Raw genomic sequence first — 17,711 nt, forward strand, 5'->3', positions numbered from 1 at the left:
CCTTTTCAAGCTCGATTGAAGCGGATCCATGCACGCCCCAATGTTCCTTGTGTGCAAAGTAGTTACAAGATGGGGTCTGTGCAAAGGTTTGTGATCCAATAATGTACCGCAATTTGTAAATAAGCTATTTCAAAATATAGTTCTGCTATTAGGCATTAAACACAAGTTTGCTTCAGCTTATCAAACTGAATTTGTGAGAAGTTAAATGTTCTTTAGAAAGAACAGATAGCAAAACTAGAAGCTACTTTAAAGAAGGGATTGCTTTATTGTGCTATATGCACTGTGGAACCAGCCAGGCTTAGATCATCATCTGAAACCCCATTAGTTGGTGACTGAATTCTGCATGAGAACTCTTCTCACTCCCCAAACAAGGGCAAATACAGATGCCCATAATGTAGCGAGGGCTCTAGGCGACGAAATGCAAGATTACTTTAAAACAATGACTGAAAGTGTTTCTTTTATGTCCCAACAGCTCGAGAACTGACAGGAGGAATCAAGGAAAAACCAAAAAGACCATCAGACAATTGAATTGGAGGAGCCACTAACTGCCCTTAGTTGATACCCATGACCCACGGCACCTGGTGTTGGTGCATACATTTTTGCACAACTGGATTACCCCTGGGTTTGAAGGTCCTCACAAAGTGGGGAGGAAGTAAGCCCTGCTGCTGTAAAACTACAAGGACGAAGAGCGTGTATACATGTATATGACGTTAAACCCTACAAAGGAGAAACCTTGACCTCTCCTGCAGCTACCCCTACTGAAGCAAGTGAAACATTTCATAAAATGCAGGCAAGATCCAGGATCAAAAGTTAATACAATTAAAAGGAAGAAGAAGCAAAACTTTTAGATTAGGGTTTCTTAAGGACTGATGGAATTGCAGTGATCTTGGAACACCTTCCCTAGACTAGGATCAAAGAGACAATGATACAGAAGCACTATAAATCAGAAGAAAAGAAAATGACTTTTATGCTACCCATTGTACACATCTTATTTGTAGTGTTTTCATACATATTACAGTCTTAACCAAGTTTCATAAGAAGACATACCGATATAGTGACGTTTCTCAGAAATCCTATAGAGTTATATTGGCGATAATTGTGCAGTTTGTGCTATATATTCATAATCCGCATATTAGGATTTCTGATTCATCCGGGTTGAGGATTGAAATTTTGAAAATGATCTGGTTTTCGTCTGCGTAGTTATAGCAGGTTAGTTTTTGTGAAAGCATGAGGGCTGGCAATGGACTTAGGTATAGTTTGAAGAGAAGGGGTAAAAGGGAAGCTCTTTGTGGTACCCGTTGTGTTACAGGGCAAGGGGCAGAGGAGAAAGGTGGGAGGAGAATGATTTGGGAGCTTTCAAAACTAAAAGAGGTGATCAAATTTATGGTGGTGTCTTTGATGCCAAGGGTGAGGAGCCTATTCTGGAGTATTGAGTGGTTGATGGCATCAACGACTGCTGATAGATACAGAAGGATGAGAGCAGCACACACTTCTGAATTTAGGTTGTCTCAGATATAGAACAGGGAGAATTCTGTTCCGGGAGGGGTTGTAATGCTGATTGGGCTGGTTTGAGGAATCTATTGGCTTCTCTGAAGAGGCAAAGCTGTTTATATGCAGCACAGTCAATTAGTTTTGCAATGAAAGGGGTGTTGGAGATTGGCCGGTAGCTTGAAGTGTAGAGTGGTTCGAGGCTGGGTTTTTTGAGCAGCAGTTTGATATGGAAGGTTTTGAAATCCTAGGGGAAGGTGAGAGGAATGTGTTTGTGATGGAGCAGGATACACTGCCAGCACAGGTGGAGGTAAGGATCGTTTTTAGAAGCAGAGGTGGGCAAGGATCTCCAAGCGAGCCCAATGGTAAGCTAATTGCTAGTAGGTTGAAGAACATCGTCCTGGGAGAGAGGTGCGAATTAGGAGAAAGTTGGTTAGGAGGTTGAGGAAAGGTTTGAGTTTGGTAGAGGGCTGGATGTGCATCGCCAGATCCAAGCTAGTTTTGAGGTGATGGTACAATGTCTTTCAAGAGCCACTTTATGGAAGTGGTTGGAAAAGTTAATTGCAGAGAGATTGTGAGTTAGCGGATGGTGGGGTTAGGCAACCATGGGAATTTAATTCTCGTAGGATTTTGTGGAGTTCCCTTCATGGACATTTGGAGGTGGAACATCTATTAACATTTTCTTATTTTTTTTTGCTTTCTTGATTTTGTACACATATGTCAAGTTCAGTTTTGAGGGGGCCATTTTGTTTTCTGGGGTAGGGTTGGTCCTCCAGTTTCACTCTAGGCAATGCTCTAGGCAATGCTTGAGGGTATTGAGAGCTTTTAGGGAATGGATGCTCAACCTTTGTCGTGGGGTTGATCGTCAGGAGGGGCGACATGTTGGTGTGAGGGGGTCATAGCTTTGGAGAGCCATCAGTCGAAGAGGTCCATGGAGAGTTGTACTTCCTTGAAAAAGAGATTTGGTAGTGTAAGGAGTAGGGAATTGGCCAGGTCTAAGTTGATGATGATTTTATTTGAGAGAAGATGGGTGGTCGGGTGGTTGGGTGGATGTTTGCAGTAAGAGGTGATGTGGAGGAGAGCTTTTGAAGAGAAAAAGGTATAGCGTGGTGGTCTGTCCAGATGAGGGGGCAAGGCAGGGGTGTCGACACTTGAACTGTTGTGCAGAATAGTGCATCTAAGGCGTGTCCTGAAATGTGGGTCAGGAGGGAACTCTGTAGTGTTAGGACAAGAGCTTGCAGATTGTAGGTGAGTACACGGGTCTCTGGGTTGGCGAGAACATCAAACCGGATATAGAAGTCTCCTAACAGAGTGAGCTTGGGGTGCTGGGTCGGCGTGGTTGAGAGGGAGTTAAAGAGAGAGATGGGGAAATAGCAGTCGTAACCGGGTAACCTGTATAGGTGAAGGAATATGTTGGCTTTCCAAACGCGTGCATGACAGGAACGGGGAAAGCGCACAACTTCTCACGAACACACCTAAAACGGGGGAGGAACACAGGGAATGGGAAACAATGCGCGAAAATGTAGGCGTCATGTCGGAAGTACCACTGGGAAACACATGAAACGCCCACACGCTAGTGAACAACACGTATTCATGGAATCAAATAGGGAAAACCCTTGCACGTCAAAACACACGCACCTGCACAATTACGTCCACCACACGAAAGAAGGTGGAAGCGCCCCCACGGAGCATAAAAGTGCGTGCAAGTAACAAACAAGCATATACAGCTACGATGAATGTCCCATTCCTCGCAGCAGTGATCATGGGACACCGCAGGAGGAGGAGAATAGCCAGGTCCCACATTTATTTGCCCAGGACCAGCCTTTTTGGGATGCCTGATGACCAGGCCTATGGCAGGTATAGGTTTCCACCTCATATCATCCTAGAGCTGGTCAGGGAGTGGGAGGATGAACTCACATCACCCACCCTGTGCTCCCAAGCATTGAGCCCCTTGGAGAACTGCATTTTTTTGCCACTGGGTCATTTCAGCAGACAACTGCCAAAGTGGCGGGCATCTCACAGGCCATGCAGTCACGTTGCCTACACCAGCTGTTGGCAATCATCACTGCACGCCCCTCAGTCCGCAGGCACATATACATGCCCAGAACACCTGCAAAAAGGCAGGCCGTGGTCCTGGATTTCTAAAGGGTTGCACACTTCCCCAAAGTGCTCTGTGCCATAGATTGCACCCATGTGGCCCTACGTCCACCTAGGGCCACTGAGCACATCTATCAAAACCGCAAACACTGACATTCCATCAACATGCGGGTGGTATGTGATGCTAAGGGAATCATCACCTCTGTCTATGCAAACTATCCTTGGTCCACCCATGATAGTTTCATATTCAGAAGGTCTGCCCTGAGCTTGGCCCTGGAAGTTGGGAAGCATGGTGACACATGGCTCATAGGTGAGTACAAATGCCTGTGCACATGCATGCATGTCACACACATGCGTGGTGCGTGGTGATATGGATAAATACACAAGCCCAACTAATGACAACCATTATCACCTTACCAGGGGACAGTGCCCACCCTCTGAGCACCTACATGATGAAGCCAATATGGAACCCCACCACACCACCCCAGGTAAGAAACAACGCAGCCCATATTCTAACCAGGACCATAGTGGAGCGCACATTTGGAATGCTCAAGTCACACTTCCGCTCCCTTGACCACTCAGGTGGACAGCTACTATATGCACCCCAAGTAGTGAGCAGGATCATTGTGGCAGCATGTGTACTGCACAACGTTGCAATACGGCATGGTGTACTGGTGGACATGGTGGTGCCCCCACATCCTCAACCACACGCATGGCCGTTGCGCATGGGAGGGGAAAGGGCATGTGGTGAGGCAGCCCGTAGCCAGATTGTGGCCACATTTTTCACCTAAACTCCAACCCCTGCAGAGTGCACACAGGCCTGGCACATACCAGATCACAATCGATGATGAGAAAGGGACAGTTAACTGTCACAACCGTACCACCCTGAGAATGTGTCCATGGAAGTGCCACATTGTGTGCATCCCTAGCTACTTAAACACAACCAATACCATGTGACCAAAGGGAACACATGCAAGGTGCAAATCCCCACCCCTGCAAAACAAGGTATGAAAGTACTAGTATGCCACCCGAACCCTCCCAACCCCCATGATCCCCGTTTGCCACACCATACCATGGTATGCAACAGCAAAACATCAAACCATATGCACAACACATGACACAATAGTCATGAAGTTCCACGTGAGAAATGTAAATAGGTACCAGACAATCACACGGGACATGGAATCTGAAAAAATGATCGACCAAAACCCCACACCCTGAAAACAGTGGGACAAATGCATGCCACCAGTGGTGCAAGCAACAAAAGTCCGAATTCCTGTTGGCATGCACATTGGACAATTGAAAATTGCCATATCCAACACTGCGAGTTGCGTGTATGTCCCCTGCAACACACCGCTCACTGGACAGCACAGTGAGTGTGCATTGCGTTGGGGAAACCATTTCAGCATCATTAAAAAAAGTGCAATCAACAAAATAGTATCCTGTCATGCATGTACACGATCAATGACTCGGAAGTGAACATGGATTGTCGGGACACAGCATGCCTGAGAAGGCAATCTGGGTGAACATGTGTGCATGGTGTCAACGTAGTTGGTGTGGGGGGGGGTGTTGCCTAAGTGTTTGTGTCAGTAGGGACATGCATCGAATACATGCATGTGAAATGAAGTGAGCCTCAGTGTCCTGTACACTGCACATGTGAACATTGCACTCAAGGACCCCCCTGTGTGTTAAACCACACCCATCCCCTGACACCTCAAAATAAAGCACAACATAGGATCAGCCATTAACCAGCAGAACATATCATGTACAGAGTACCCCACATCGACAATGGCAGACAGTGACTCATCACTGATTTATTGAAAATCCTTATAGGACCGACACACAAAGTTCATCAAAGCACCTCAATGAGGGAGGGAACAAGAGAGAAGAACAGTACATTCCTACAAGTCCTTCAAACAGTCCACAATGTGAAAATGAACTATCAAATCAAAGTACATTTTACAAGTGCCTGGAACAATAAGGGAGAGTCTAGGGAGGGAATGTGGGAAAACAAAACTAGTATCAACATTGCTATGCCTGATGACAATAGTTGCAGTGCAGGAGTCACATAAGGAGGGGAGTGAGGGAAGAGGAGGGAAGAGGTGAGGAGAGTAACAAAAGAAGTGACAAACTGTGGAAGGTCGACAAAGAATCCAGATAGTGCTGGGGAGGAGGAGAAGAAAGACAGAAGGGAAACAGGAAAGAGATGACTGTAATCAGTGGTGGAGGGACCAATGATAAAAGTAAGTGCCAACATAATACTAAAAAAGGTGAAGGTGGGGGGCGTATGGACGGAGGCAGAAGGGGAAATATCTGCAAAGAACAACGGCTAAGTATCACCATGCCTGATGGCAATTGAGGTAGTGGTGGAAATGACAGACAGAGGAAAAGGAGGAGGGGAAAGGGTGGTGGAGAGGGAGAGGGAGGAGAGAAGGGAGGAGGGGGACAAGGTTAAAATGCATGAAGGGGGAAATGGGGGAAGAAAGCACACAGAGGAGGCAGAGGGAAAGAAGACAGTGCAGAAGGGGAGGGGATGTGATGGTGAAGGGGGGAGACAGAGGGAGACTGCCAGGGGCAGTGGAGACAGGGGGACAATCAAGGGACCCAGAAGGCTGGTGGACAGGGCTAGACAGGGCCTCCATTTTGGGCTTTTGGTAGTGGTGGCAGGCTTCAGCCTCCTGGTTGGCCGGATTGTCACAGGGCCAAGTGCAACCAATCGGAGGGGGGAGTAGGTCCATGACACAAACATGACAGTCAAGTCAAAAGCAATACGGCCTTACTTCAAATGGCACATCAAAACACCAGCCAGGGCTGCAAGATGGCCAAAGTGGTGCAAGCAAGGAATGGGTGGTCGTTGAAATGCGTGGTGATATGGATAACTCAGCGTGCCACCTTCAGGTGGCATATCAAAATCACTGTGGGGAAAGTGTCCCAATTCAACATTGTTAGCACACGGACCCCTCCCACCATCAGTGTGTGTTACACAGCCAATGGGTGCATGGTACCACCTACAGCAGGAAGTGCATGAACATAGACAGTCAATACATAAGAAATATCATAAGTAACATGATGAAATGCACAGTCAACAAAATACTCACCAAAGTGAAGTGCAGACATGCATTGGAGAAGACATTCGGAATACCCACTACGGGTGTAGACACAAGTAGGACTGCAGGCTGGCCACAGATATAATGGAAGCCCAATGCCCCTGTGTGAGATGCTGTTACACCAAGCCATCCTTGCGAGCCCATGTAAAGGGGAAGCAGGAGTAGTATATATGTCAGGACGCCAAGCAAAACACATTCACAAGACAAGCCTGAATGGGCCTAGCTGGAACACACAGTGGATGCCTTCAAATGCCACAAAGCACCACACTGTCACATGAATGCACAATAGACAAAAGAAAATGCAATAAATAAAAAATTAGCAGAAAATACAAATCAATTAAATAATTATTTGCTGGAAAAAAATAAAAATAATCAGTAAATACAAAGTTCAAAAAAAGTATAATGTTTTAAAAAGAAAAGTAATAAAAAAAACATAAAAACCAAGAAAAAAATTATTTAAACAAAATTTTGAAAGAAAAAAAATAAAAATAAACATACTTACCAAAAAAGAAAAACATGTAGAAAAAACAATCATTTCCAGGCATAAAAAAGAAAATACTGAAAAAGAAATTGCAGGACAAAATAAAAAATAAAAAACATATATGACCTGGGGGTGGTAGTGGGTGCACCCAGGAGGGGGGAGGAAGGAGGTACAGGGTGCACCTCAACATCCACATGTGTAGAAGTTGAGATAAAAAAAAAAACTCACTGGGCTCAGCGCCTGCACTGCCCGACCTATGTGGGAGATAGGTTGTCATTGTCACCCTCTGAATGGAAATCAGAAGGTGGACGTGGCTCAGTTAACTCACCACGCCTAGCAACGCCTTGCCCTTCAACGGCAGCAAGCATGCAGATCTGGTAAGCTAGGTACTGCAAGGCAATGAGACGTAGGTCAGCATGCATTACCTCACATGTCACACGTGCTTCCTCCTGCAAGGACTGATGTGTAAGACAGAGTTCTGCCTGCATGGCCTCACATGACAAAGGGAGCGACTCCTGGCTTGCATGAAGCTCAGCTGAGATGGTTCTTTCAAGCTGCACCATCCTGTCTTCTGTCTGCCTACTCTCGTCCATCCAGAGCGCAGCCAGCATAGATCGGAGGGATTGGTGTTCCACCCTCAGGACCTCACGGTGTGCCTCTGCTTGAGCATCAAGTGCTTGATGCAGAGCCACCATTTCAGCCCGACAAGCCCTGTCAGACGCCACCATACCCAGACTGAGTGAGCGGCACGTGGCCTGCGTAGCCTGCTGCTGGAGCACCACTTGCCTTACAGAGAGGAGGATGGAATGGGTCACACTTTCCATACCTTGAGCAATCATCTCAACTGCTCCCCCCTGTTGCTGTGCTATGGCAATCATGGCATGCTCCCACTCAGTTGACACCGGTGGCGCACGGCCACCGCATTGCCAGACACCACACCTGCTGGGCCCTAGGATCCTTGGTCCTTGCTGGGTTGGTGCCACCCGCGGCTCTAGGACTGGATCCCTCTGTCGAACTGATGCCCCAGGAACATGGCCAACTGGTGTTGAGTGTGACCGTGCACCCGTAACCACCACAGGCGGACATTCCAAACCTGCCTGGTACCCTACTGCAGGTGTCGCAGACAGAAGATCATCCAACACAGGATCACTTACCGGTGACGACACGTCATGATGCAGATCCGGCTCATCATAGTGGTCAGAGGATACATCAGAGCCTGACTCAGAGTCAGCTCTGGACACGATGGCCTGGTGCACCAGTGGGTTCTCGTGGGCTGCCACCCCATGATCACCACTGGTGCCTGGTTGGTCATGTGAACTGACCACCCTGTCTGGGATGATAGCTTCATCCTCTGCCGCCAGTGCATCATCACCTGCAACATAAAGAAAAGAAACAAGGACACGCTTGTCATTAGCACATACCACACACATACAGTTCACAACATTGACAGCCAATTTATGAAACAGCCATGTCACAGGCAACTCAAACCCCGAAATGCATCCAGTGGCATTACAATGCAGGGGTATCCCAAAAGCAGAAAAGGATGTATGCAAAATGTGAAGGCAACATATGTATTGCATGTTGCACATCACATGCATCAAACACAACCTCTAGCAGGCACATATCCAAAGCAGATATGAGAGATGGCAACAAAGAGATGACATCTAGTATAAGCATGAGGGAACACACAAATAGCCACAGCTAGAAATCAAACCAAACACATCATGACACATGTAACATGCATTTTCATGTGCAGCACTCAACTACCATCAACTATGCAGAGTACATGTGTCATAGGAGGCACCTACGCTAGTGACTTTCTGTACAGTGAAAGGAGGGACATGGGTACATACATGTCAGGTCACCATCACCCAGCAGCATTGTGTTTGCATGTTGAAGGGCTGAACTTGGCACAGGAGTGGGTGTATGCAGTGTAGTGCATGTGTAGCCCCTCAACTTCCAACATCAACACGTACGTAGTGATGACAATCTCCAAACATGATGGCAGTGTGAGGGCAATTGCAGCCATCATGTGCAAATGGCATGCACCATGTAGCATGGATACTGTGAAACAGCCACCCTCTGGGCAATAGCAGGGAGGCACTGCATCACAATGAAAGTTTCCCCACAGAACTGTGTATTGCCAGACAATTTTGGCATGTGTCTATTGCATTTCGTCATTCAAATGTCACTACAGATGATGAGAAGTGGACATGATGGAGGACAGATGAAGAACCTTCAATAGTACACACATGCATGTAGAAGACACAACACCAGTTGAAAAGAGGCAGTGGGCCTGTAACAGGGGGAGCCATGTGCATGATACAGATGTGGACAGCCTAAAGTTGTGCGTCATGACACACAGATCTACAGTGAGCATGACATGGCTGTCCAAATGAGATGACACTTGGATCATCCTGGACACACACTACAATGAGCAGTTGGTCAAGGACACCTAGGGGCATACATGAAATGCACATGGAACCTGATTGTTCATACATGTGCATGGGGAGCCACTGCCATCAGCACAGTCAGAGTGAGACACTCTGCACCAAGGACAAAGGATGTATATGACATCTGATCAAGATTGCACTCATACACAAGTGGCTCAGAGTGCAAACAAGCAAAGGGAGGGGAACAAGGGAGAAAAGGAATTCAAAACATCTATCATACTGGGCACAGTGAGGGATAAAGGCTTGAAGACCCTGGAAGGGGGAGAAGGGGAATGTGCCAAACAGTGGAGACTAAAGAAGGAAAATGAAGTCCAATGATAGAATAGCCATTCAAAAGGTGGTAGTGCAGCCATCAAGTGGCAAGTGCAAGATTATTTAGATAGGGCAAATCTGATGAGTGCAGAAGAAGAGTGGGGGTCTGTATGGGTACACACATCATTTTATGATTGAAAACGGTTTTAAAACGTTAACAGAAAAACTATCTTGCGGACTGTGTAAATTGTCTTGTCTACAAGCAGAGAGTGGAACACCTCTAGGTCTAAACACGCATTTGTGCAGTACACGCACAGGACCCATTGCAATAGGAGGCCTGGATGCAGTGAAGCAGGGAGGCAGGCTGAGCAGGTACCTGGGCCCGAAGGGCAGAGTGTGTGCAGGGGCACAGTGCCAACAGAGGAAACTGTTCAGCTGGGGAGAAGAGGGGCTAATGCAGGAGCAAACAGGAAGGTCTTGAGGTGCTTCCGGAAGTAGAGATGTTTCTCCTCAAGTTTCAACGTGTCCATTTGGCTGTTCCAAAGGGAGCTCCCAGCCGTACACACAGATCTACCCCCAGCTTATTTATTCAATTATCGACTGACCTGGAGGGAGTCTGAGGTAGAGGAGCAAAGGACTCAAGAGGGATTGGCAGAGGGATTGTTGAAGTTATTTTGGACCCAGTCCCAAAAAATCCTTGTGCACAACGCAGAGGGTCTGAAGTATCATCCTTGCATCCACTGGTAGCCATTGAAGGGATTACAGAGCTGGAAAGATAGGATCCCAGGGCTTGAGGCCAAGGACAAGTCTCGCAGTCCTGTACTGGATTAGTGGTAGAGGGCTGAGTGTCGAGGCAGGTCGAATATTGAAAGAGCCTGTCACAGTACTCCAACCTTGAGTAAACCAGAGCTTGAGAGACTGTGAGCATATAGGTGAATTATAGGAAAGGCATAGTACCCCTGAGGAGGTGAAGCAAGAAGTTAATCTATCTCAAGATACGTCAGAAATGTGTGTGGAAAAGGAATGTGTGGAGTCAAATGTGACCCCGAGGTTGTTGGCGTTGCAGGTGGAGGTAGGAGGAGGGCCAAGTGGGGCTGGCCAGAGAGTGAGGGGAAAGGATGGCGAAGGTGTGCCAATGAGGAGGATGTCAGTCTTGCTGGCATTAAGACAGAGATCGTTGGCAGTACACCAATTGAAAATGGCAATGAGGCCATCAGAAATAAGGGAAGGAGAAGAGGTGGCCAAGGGCAGCCTGGAAATGAGTTGGTTGTCATCGGCATAGCACTGAAAGTCATAGCAGAAAATGAAAATGCAGTAGGCGAGAGCTGGCAGGTGCTGTTTGTAAAGTCAGGCCGAGAGGTCAGACCCCTGGTGAACAACACAGGTAGAGAGGGAGAATGAAGAAAGGAAGGAGCCAAGTTGTAGCTGGGAGGGTCACACATGCCAAACACACATGTCATTGAGTAACACGCATCAATATTCACCAGACGATGAATCATAATCCATCCTCTCTCCCACTCCATGGATTTTTTCTTCCGGGATGAACTCTGAAGTGATCCCCTCATGCTGAGTAAGTTCATCCTCCTCTGGTGGTGGCCCACCACTAGTCACCAGAGACATGGAATAATTGGAGGCACGCTTTTGTTTTGCACTGCGTCGGAGGTCATTCCAACGCATGTAGCAGTCCTGAGCTGTGCGCACCTGGAATCCCATGGCTGTCACACCATCTGCAACATGCTGCCAGTGGACCCAACGCTGGTGATGCGTTTTGTGGCACTGTGGGCCCACAAGCATATTGTGTTGGTGTTCCGACACGTAGTCCACAAGGAAGTCCAGTTCCTGCTTGCCAAAAGGCTTCTTCCTTGACGTGCCGGAGGCCGGAGCCGTGTATGGGGTCCCAGCCTCTTGCGCACACTTCCTCCTTTTGGCCAGTGGTACTGACCCTTAGTTGCCAATGTGGCCCTGATCAGTGGGGGCAGTGGCACTGGTAGACTGGACCAAGGCAGTGGGTGTTGGTATGAGGAAAGAATGTCTGGCTTGCGTCTGACTCACTGCCGGGGTGGTTTTGGCTGCATCTGCACTTGCAGTTACCACCACCTGGCTGCATGGGGCAGCAGATGTCATAACTGCCCCACATACGTGCTCCCCAGTCACAGCTACACTGGACCCACGTGACCTGGACAAGATGGAAATCGTTCTGGGAATCCTCGTCACACAACGCAACATGCGTTGCCTGACCCAGAGCCCGAGTGGTGGTGCCCACAGCTGCACGTGCAGCTACCACCACCAGTGGGCCCGTGACAGCAGATGTAAGTTGCTGTTGGGTCATATGGGTGCCAGGTTGTGATGCAACAGCTGCACCACCAGGAGCCACAGTGGGTGGTGGCATGTCTGCATCAGCATGTGGCTGTGCATCCTGCCCCAGTGGGGCACACCTGCCTCTTCCGCCTCTGTAGCTACTCTAGCCACCCTGGACTCCCTTTCCTCCCTGGTCTCCACACCCACGTGCCCGACCACGCCCAGCCCTGGGAGGACGCCCCACTTTGCCGCCCTTAGCTGTTGGTGGCCTCCCAACCATGGCATAGATGGAAAATTGCTGATGGGAGGTGCTCTCAACAACTGTCCTGGGCAATTGGCTAGAAGGGGGCAGAGTACAGGATGGAATAGCTACCCCAGTGCTCCTGCAAGGCTGTCTGTGACCCCTCGGGAAAAATGACGGCTCACGCAACACTCAGGCACCCCCACATTTTAAAAAAAAAAGAATTTTTCAAAAATTGACAAAATATAAAAAACAAGAAATTGTAATTTTACATAAGAAAAATGTGCACGCGACCCTGGTAGCCCACGTGCGTGGATTTAACCTCCAGCAGTGTGGTGTTGCACCCAGGGACACAAAGAACACGTACAAGTGGAACAAGCGGGCTACGATGACCTTGAAAACGGTACGCGATGCACAGGGGGAACCACAGTAGGAAAAATAGCGTGCGAGACTCACCGCCAGCCTTGCGTGGAAAAAAAAGAAAAACACACACGCTTGTGCGCGTAGGCAACACCCCGCCAAAAGAAGAGGTACGAACTTCAAAAGCTGTGAAGTAATCGCGTGTGATTCCAGAAGAACAGCATGTACAGTGGACTGCTGGCCCGTGCTCATCTTTAACCCGTGCTGAAGGCAATGCCCGGGCGCAAGGCAACGCCCACGTCATTGGCGTGCATATGCCCTAAAGCCCTTTCCTTGAATCACACACAATCACTCCGTATCATGCTAGCCACGCAACAACACATGGAAGACCACGCTCCTGCCCAGAAGGCAATTTCCTGCCCCCAGAGCCCTGAGCCGACTCCCACCAGCCATCTGCTGCTTCCTGCTGGCCACGTGCCCTGCTATTTGGTGCCTGCACATCAGCCATCTGCAGGGGTCCAGTTGCTGTGACCACCCCTGCTGGAACAGAAGACTCCCGACTGAAGTTCCATCGCTCCACAGCCCAGCACCAGGACCCAGTTGCCCACCCACACCTTCCTCGTGGGTTGCCATGTCAGGGGAAACACCATCAGAGACCACTGGCAACTCCCAGCCAGATGTGACGTCCCGAGTGTGCACTGGGCATGCGCGAGCCTCGTTTGGGCCCGCGCATGCGCAATGGAATAAAGTAAGTCCGTGCGGCAGTTGCCGCAGGGTGATGCAACCGGCAACATCGTGTCTGACTCCTCTGTGCATACGAGTGTGTGTGCACGTGTGTTTGGCCACCTATACACCACTGGGCCACACAACAACTGGCGACGAGGCGGGATGCCGCACGAGCGCTCGTGAAACACATAGCACGTTGTAGCAGCGACGTCACGGCAGACGAGTCACGGACCCGGCGGGTGCATTCCGGCGACGTTTAGAAGCAGGAGCACAGTGGTAGCGGCCTGAGAAGGTGCTTGTGCGCCACTAGCTCCATTTCGACCAATTTTTGGAATTTCTGGCTATCCTCCACGTCCAGAGGATGACCCATTGAAGGCAGGCACCACACGGAGGGGACCTGAGAGCAGAAAAATGCAACAAAGGGGCCACCACACGCATTAAGAGAAGTGAAGGTACGTGCAAGACCCTCCAGAGTCAGGTTTGCGGCCTCCAGCCCAGCAGGAGGTGCCTGTGCGACCTGTGATCATGTGAGACAGTGATGGAGAGACAGAAACTGCAGCGGTGGCGGCGAGAGCACAACAGGGAGCCTTGTTACCCATGCAAGAATTTGATGTGTCAGGACCCCCTTCGAAATTGGGTTCAAGATGGTGGTTTGGGTCAAAAAACTGGATATGTACTTTGCAGCAACAGGGATTAATGATGACAATGCAAAGAGGGCCACTTTGTTATACTCAGCAGGCTTAGAGGTTTTACGCATTTACGAGTCCCTCAACTTGCAGGTAGGCACATACGCAGAGGTGAAGAAGGCGCTGGAGAACTATTTCATACTGCTCTCGAATGTCAATTACGAGAGGTTCCTCTTCTGCGGGGAAAAGCAGAGAGAGGAGGAGTCGCTATACCAGTTCTGTGCCCTGCTTCGAATGATGGCCACCTCTTGTCGATGGGACAATGATGAGTGCATGATATGTAATCAGGTTCTACAGGGTTGCAGTTCCAGCAAACTGCGGAGACAAGTGTTAAGAGAACCAGGCTGGTCCCTGCAGCAGATATTGGACAGTGGCAGAACATTTGAGCTGGCCGAGTCCAGAGGTGCGAAAATGGATGCGGCGGTGCGTCCAGGAGCATCGGAGGAAGCATTCGCCATGGGGAAACGGTCGATGTATAGAGACAAGTGGGGCCACAGAAAGCAGGAAAGTCGCTCGACTGCGGGGTGCGACAGCATTTTCCAGCAATGCGGCTATGATCTGCCCCACTCAGAGGAATGTCCTGCCAAGGACAGGTCATGTGGCAGATGCGATAGACCTGGCCATTATGCCCGAATGTGTCGCGCCCCCGCCCCGGTGTCAGTGCAGAGAGGCCCAGCCAGAGCACGTGGCGGTGGCTCAAGAAAATTGCGAAGCATCGCTGCGTTAGTGCAGGAGATACAGAGGCTGCACATGGCAGAAGAGGAGGAGGAGGAGGAAGAAGAAGAAGTATTCTTAATCTCAAACATTGCTTCAGGTGCCAAGAACAAGAGACAGCCTAAATGCGTAGTCGACATCCAAGGGGTGCCGACGCAAGTGCTCATCGATACCGGTGCATCGGTCTGTGTGCTGGCCGCAGACCACTATAGGCGGATTCCAGGACCTCCGGCGCTAAGCACATCAACTGCCAAGATCTTTACGTTTGGAGGGGACACCCCCCTTCCCATTGATGGCGTGTTTATAGCGCCCGTGTCCAAGGACGGTATAACCATAAAGGCACGTTTCTTTGTTACAGACGTGAGCCATCACTCGTTGCTCAGCTTCGCAGCGTCCGAGGCCCTGAATTTGGTCCATTTCACGATGGCAGTTTATCAAATGGACATCGAGGTACTGTTAAACAAATTTACAGGCATTTTTGAAGGGGTTGGAAAGTTGAAGGCACCTCCGGTGCGGCTACACATTGATAATACGATCAGGCCGACCGCCCTGAAGCACAGGCGGATTCCGTTCCACCTGAGAGAAAAGGTGGAAGAGGAGCTTCGCTCGCTGGTCAACAATGACATTATTGAGAGGGTGGAAGGGCCGACACCCTGGGTATCCCCCATAGTAGTGGCGCCAAAGCCGAAGCAGCCAGGGGCGGTGAGGATTTGTGTGGACATGCGTCTCCCCAATGCCGCCATTAAGAGGGAGAGGCACCTCACGCCAAGCTGGACGATATTATTGGCGAATTACAGGGAGTGAAAGTATTTTCGAAATTGGACCTACGAGCTGGCTATCACCAGCTTGAGCTCCACCAAGACTCTAGGTTCATCACCGTCTTCACGACGCACGAGGGGCTTTATCAATTTAAACGCCTGAGTTTTGGTATCTCCAGAGCGGCAGAGGTTTTTCAGAACACTATAAGAGGGGCACTCGCAGGCCTAAAAGGGGTGTTGAACATAAGTGACGATATCTTGGTGTTTGCGGACACAGAAGCCGAGCACATGAGAAGGCTCGAGAGCACACTCAAGAGATTGCACAACCTAGGCCTCACCTTGCACCGCCAGAAATGTGAGTTCCTCAAAGATCGGATTGGGTTTTTTGGGTTCATATTTCACGCAGCGGGAGTGTCACCGGACCCGGAAAAGATCAGGGACATTCGAGAGGCAGCGGCGCCAACATCCCCCACGGAGGTAAGAAGCTTCCTGGGGATGGTGAACTATTGCGGACGCTTCATCAAGGGCCTTGCCTCCTTATCAGAACCCCTCAGAGCACTGACTAGAAGTGATGCGGTGTGGAAGTGGGAAGGTAAGGAGCAGGAGGCGTTTCAGGCACTCAAGAATGCCCTGTCGGATGGGGACACTATGGCCTACTTTAACCCTGCCGTAGAGTCGGAGATTGTCGTCGATGCCAGTCCGGTGGGAGTGGGGCAGTGCTCTTGCAGCCGGACGGAAGAGGAGACATTAGACCTGTCGCGTACGCCAGCAAGGCCCTCTCTGATACTGAAATGCGATACTCGCAAATTGAGAGGGAGGCGCTCGCCATTTTGTGGGGCTGCCACCATTTTCGCCTGTATATTCTGGGAAAGCCGGTGATAGTGGTAACAGACCACAAGCCCCTACTACCAATACTGGTGGGTCTATCTTCGAAGCCGCCACCAAGGATTGAGAGGTGGATGCTGGCCCTGATGGAGTATGGGGTGCGACTAACGTACAGGCCAGGCACCAACAATCCGGCGGACTACCTGTCACGTCACCCCAATGCTGGAGGTACCAACAAAGGCGGAGAGGTGTCAGACTGCCAGGGACTACTCTGTAATGTGGTGGATGGGGTGCTCCCCGTAGCGTTGTCGAGAACAACCATTGCCTCTGAGTCATCCAAGGATGACGTTTTTGAGATCACTAAAGAAGCCATTAGAAGTGGAGACTGGAAGGAAATGCTGCGCAACAACTCCCGGCGCCAGTAGGAGGCCCAGAGAGATCTTCAGGCACTCTGGCGGGTGAAGGAGGAGCTCTCAATATCCGACGATGGTCTGCTACTGAGAGGGAGGCAAATTGTAATCCCGCAGACACTAAGGAATCGGGTGCTTGAACTGACACACATCGGACATCAAGGGGTGGTCAAAACGAAAGCGAGACTACGACCAAAGGTGTGGTTTCCGGACCTAGAAGAAAAGGTCGAGGGCTTCGTGAAGAGGTGTTTGGCTTGCCAGGCGGCGACCCCGGGTGAAAGGGCTCTCCCTATAAGCTCAATGGAGCAGAGTGAGAAGCCGTGGGGGACAATCCACGTAGACTTTGGTTCGACGGGTCGGGGCATGTACTTCCTGGTGGCCGTTGACCAATGGTCGAGATACCCGGAGGTGGAGGTGGTAGAATCAACGGCAACAGAATTTACCACGAGGGCGTTCGACAGAATGTTTGCGGCACACAGTTTCCCAGAGATGCTCTGCTCCGACAACGGACCGCCGTTTACCGGCAACCAATTTGCGCAATACCTCCGTGATAGGGAAATACAGCACCGCAGAGTCTCGCCACTGTGGTCTTGCACTAACGGAGAAGCGGAAAGAATGATGCGCACGCTGAATAAAGTGCTGAGGATCTCGGCCAACGGAGGTGACGACCTGCAGAAGAAGCTGGTGGAGTTCTTGAGGGAATATCGGACCACACCCCATCAGTCCACGGGTGTCGCCCCGGCAGAGGCCCTGTTTGGGCGCTGCCCCAGAGGAATGATACCTGAACTGGAGGGGAGGAGCCCGGGCATCATAGA

This window comes from Ambystoma mexicanum, chromosome 8 (assembly GCF_040938575.1).
Source record: "Ambystoma mexicanum isolate Mex_15411 chromosome 8, UKY_AmexF1_1, whole genome shotgun sequence".
In the NCBI taxonomy this organism is placed as follows: domain Eukaryota; kingdom Metazoa; phylum Chordata; class Amphibia; order Caudata; family Ambystomatidae; genus Ambystoma; species Ambystoma mexicanum.